The sequence below is a fragment of the Magnolia sinica genome, chromosome 16 (genome assembly GCF_029962835.1).
Source record: "Magnolia sinica isolate HGM2019 chromosome 16, MsV1, whole genome shotgun sequence".
Lineage (NCBI taxonomy): Eukaryota > Viridiplantae > Streptophyta > Magnoliopsida > Magnoliales > Magnoliaceae > Magnolia > Magnolia sinica.
In genome coordinates, this window is record NC_080588.1 from 29,385,651 (window position 1) to 29,390,367 (window position 4,717).

The following is a 4,717-nucleotide window of genomic DNA, read 5'->3' on the forward strand; positions in this document are numbered from 1 at the left end:
AAGTGATGGTGGAATGTAAAAGTAGGGCTGCGATATCAAATTGAGTTTATATAAATGCACAATCAAACAACTAGGAAGCATGCTTGTACTTGTCTGATTCACAGCAACATGAATTCTCACATTGATGGTAAGGATAATTCAAACGTGATCATGGCTTGGCTTTTGTTCATCAAACATTCAAATAAACCATAAAAAAGATGGGCGTGTTTGGATATAAGGAATCCACACTGATTCCAAACAGGCACCTCATTTAAAGGTAAAAGAAATGAACTAAAAATTTATACGGCAAAGAACTACTTTAAAAACAAACAGAGCGTCATCACTCATTCGAAGGAAGAAATCACCTAAATAAAGGGAAATCAGCTGGCAGTAGCTACCTAGTTTGAAAATACAAATGACCACTTGAACTAAAATATCACAATCTTCTAATGTTTATAGTCCTGAGGGAAAGCTAACGAAGTTATGTTCTGATCCTCCTCATGTATAGCCGCCAGCCCCCTTGCATGCATGTGAGATTCAAACAATCCACTATGTAGGCCGAACATGCAGTTGCCCAAGAATCAGCCCTTTTTGCTCATCCGATGGAGCACATTTACATTGAATTGGGTTTGTTGGTTAACTGTTTGTAGTCATCCATTTGTTTCGTACATTTGTCCCACCTGATGAGCAGACCGAACTAATTCCTGGGCTCACCTAATTGACAGTTTGGATATGACACGTACCACACTGGCATGTGTGTACACGTAGGAGAGTCTAGGTCATAGTTGCATCTACAGTTAATGAACCTTAGCTTTCTGGGCCCTACAATGGAGGAGCTAAGCACTGAAAAGGAACCCAAATCCTCTTTTACTAATGAAGGGTCTAAGGCTTTATTGAAAATTCTAATAATGATCAGAACACTTAAGCACTGAAAAGGAACCCAAATGCTACCTTGTGTTTTATTTCAGATTTTCCTTCCACACATACATACAGAGGTCATAAAGTAAACTCAGCTGAGTCAAATTTTGCAGTAGCCAAGTCGAGGGTGAGTATCAAGGTTTCTGATATTGTATAAAACTAAATCATCTACTATTTCTGGACACCAAGCATCCTAGGAAACTAATAGGAATGATTTCAAAAAAAAAAAAGGTGTTAATTAGAAGGGATTAACTTGTAAGAAAGTTAATCCTAACAAATGGAACTAAGTAATATGGTAAAGCATTTTAAATTTTAAATCATGGTTGTCTATTCAAATTCTATGAAACTTAAATATCAATTACAGTTAATAGTGTTTCGTCTATTATTTTTATTTTTCAATTTCCAACTCTGGAGCAAGGAAATAAAAAATATATTGGTTTGGATGGATTACAGCTGATCAGATTTTTGTATCATCAACATGGCATAAACAAATGCAATTCTTGAACTTCTAGGTTCACCAATCTATAAATAGCAATAGTTATACATTATCCCTCATTTAACAAATAAGCTCTTACTAGTTTATACAACTAAAAATAAATGAGAAAGAAGTTGATGAATAGCATTCAAGATAGAAAGGTAAGCAATCATTAACATGAGGGAAAAGCATTTACCCTGGTGAAAGGCCCTGGGGCATCCATCACAAAGCAGAAGATCTCCAAAATCTACACATATTGTGCAAAGGTCATCATTGTCACTGGCAGAAAGCTTCTGAAGTTTAAACCCAACATACACCCCGGCCCACAGTTTCGAGTTAATCTGCTAGATTTTAGAAATATGATCAGGACATCTTGAGCAAACATTCTCACTATAGCTAGAGGCATAAATGCGTCCAACAAAAAAATGCACAAAAAAGGGAAGAGTTTACCTTCTCCTCTAATCCCTTTTCTTCTACTTCATTTGTTGGATCCTCCTTGCTTTCCTAATTAACATCTAAAGTTGGTGCATCTATCTGCTTTGGCTGTCAGGAGTTAAGATCTTGCTTCTTTGTTTGTGATTTCCTCATGTTCCCTAGTTAATAAAATCATTCAAATATTCATATACTGCAAGTGATGAATCCAATTCATGCATTCCTCATTAGGCCATTTTAAAATCATTCCAATATGCATAAATGCACCCCATCAGGCCATGTGCGTCTTGCACAATAACTATTCCCAAAGCTCTAAAATACCAGATAGCTGATTGAACTGGAGAAGTTCACTCCCCATCACCATGCGCATGGCCTAATTTTGCCTACCAACCTTACTTTCTCTAAGCTGGGAAAAAAAATTAACATGCATGAAAGCACTGCGTCAATCAAGTATATGAAACACCTTGTTTAGCCTTGATCCCCAATGTAGACTAATTCAATACTCAGGTGGGCCATCCCAAAAGAATTATTACATAAAACCTCTAAATTCACATGGTATTACCCACACAAGTTTTTGGAATAGCATGTCTTTGGGTAAGTGGTTCATCTTCACATCAAGTGAATGGATCGGAAGGCATATAAACACCACGAAGGGCCCTACACAAAACTATATGTGGTGGGCATTCCATCCTAACTGTTTCATATAGTCTAGCCTACCCAGATTATCATGATTCTTTGGTTTTTGTAATTTTGAATGAATTTTGTACTGAGCAACTAGAAAAAACATGTAGACTATCAATATAATGAACTATAGAGTGCCAAATTAGTTTAAAATTAAGGAAAAACCAAGCCAAACATCATATAAAGATAACTAAAAAGGAAAAAAAGAGATGAGCTACCATCAGTGGACTAGGAGAATTGCAAAAAAGCAATGGGTGTTAATCTTGAAGTCACATCAAGCTGGAAATTTCCTCAATGGTTACCTATAATCAATTAATGCAATCAGCTATAAATTCTAAACTAAATAAAATAAAAGCCATAAAAATTAGGGAAGAGAGCCTAACTCATCCAGATGCAAGCATACGTGCAAGCACTTAGAATATAACCTAAAAAACAATATACATATGAGGTGAACCCCTACCAGATGACCATAGCATGTCAATGATATGGTTAATGACAACCAACAATCCACTTGATAGGGAACCAATGGATGGTTAGGATAATCCAATTAAGGATGTTTTTTAGTGCAAACAACTGTCCACATTCAATGGTCAGGACCTAAAGGTCTGGGAGTGGTCCAAGGAATGCTCCAGCCAATGGAAAGTTCATCAGACTAGCAATCTGGACCACGGAATCATGGTTCCACTGGCCATTGATACCCACCTGTCATATAGGTAAACCATGTGAAAAGTGAAAAGTGAACACATGATACCCACCTGTTAAAAACGTTAAACCATGTGGGACCCATTACATCACTTTGGGCCATGCATGCATAACTGATCCCATCCATTTCCTCATCCCTTGCTTCATATCTCTTAATGACACAAGCATAAGTGGATGGATCATATCCATTCCAACGATCACATTTTCTATCATAATCTAGCTCAAAAGCTTTTATTTTTTCTTCAAGTGCTATGTTCTTATTTGTCCATTTTGCTCCTAATTTCCTTGGTCTTTCCATGCACATCAATATTTAGAAATAATTGATTAAATCTTTTACATTATTCCTAATATGTCACCATTTTAAAATTTAAAGATAAGAATAAATAGTCTTTGTTATATCTCTGTGGGGACTGGATGTTAACGTCTGGATAGATAGGATCAAGGGATCATATGCCCATCACTCCAATGGTCTGATCATTTTCAAACAGGACCAACCAAACAAGACATCAACATTTTATAATAAAAAAATTAAAGCTACTTCCAATTTCAGTAACATGAAATTAAAGCATTTGAATCTATACAAAGAACTATTATATATATATATATATATATATATATATATATATATATATATATATATATATATATATATATATATATATATATATATATACCTAAAAATATATAGTCATGGATAAGAAAAGATAGTAGAAACTAAATAGCCAATGAAAAAAATAAATAGATGGCATTACCTGATTGACTTTAGAAAAACAGAATGCAACATCAATGAAAGTAAAAAAAGAAAAGATTGTTGGAGTTCCGATACCAATATCAAAACAGAAACTTGGCAGAGACTGAAAGAATATCACTAGAAAAATTATGAATTGAATATATAAGTGCAATTATTTTTTTCAACAAAAAGAGGAAACATTGGCTAGAAAACAGAGAGTAATGAGCTGCAACCCTGTCCTACCAAGATCTGACTGCCTATCAATTGCATCACTTGGAATGAGATATGGTCCTATGGATCTGACACATCCAAACATGCATTATTCATTGCTTGTACCAAGCTTTTACATAATAATAATAATAATAATAAAAGCAATTAATCTCAGATTTAAGTTGCAGTAACAAGGAAATTAACTAAACCCTAGAAATGTAAGGGAGAGGAAACCTTTGAAGAGGAAGAAGCCTCAATGTTAGGGGGAGTGAGGGCGCGGGAGAGCCGGTGGTGGCAGCGCTGCTGAAGAGCCATGTTGTTGAAGGGGGAGTGAGGGTGGGGGAGCTTGAGAGAAGGATAGGGAGACAATGAGGGAAAGGGAGCTTGAGAGAGAGAGACGGAGATTGAGAGTGCTGGCGGTGGAAACGGAGAGAGAGAGAGAGAGAGAGAGAGAGAGAGAGAGAGAGAGAGAGAGAGAGAGAGAGAGAGAGAGGAATGGGGCACGGAGAGAGAGTGAGAGGATAAGGGAATGGAAAGAGAGAGGGAGGAAGATGAGAGAATGGGTTAGGGAATGGAGTGAGAGAGAGAGA

The 4,717-nt window shown here is 36.4% G+C and overlaps 1 long non-coding RNA gene across 1 annotated transcript; it reads right to left on the minus strand.

Moving 5' to 3' along the window:
• Window positions 1-1,916: 1,916 nt before the first annotated feature.
• LOC131229628 (uncharacterized) lies at window positions 1,917-4,492 on the minus strand. The gene is made up of 3 exons (XR_009163494.1): window positions 4,362-4,492; window positions 2,704-2,787; window positions 1,917-1,965 (listed from the first exon to the last, which is right to left on the minus strand). It is a non-coding gene; the product is annotated as an uncharacterized LOC131229628 (long non-coding RNA).
• Window positions 4,493-4,717: the final 225 nt, after the last annotated feature.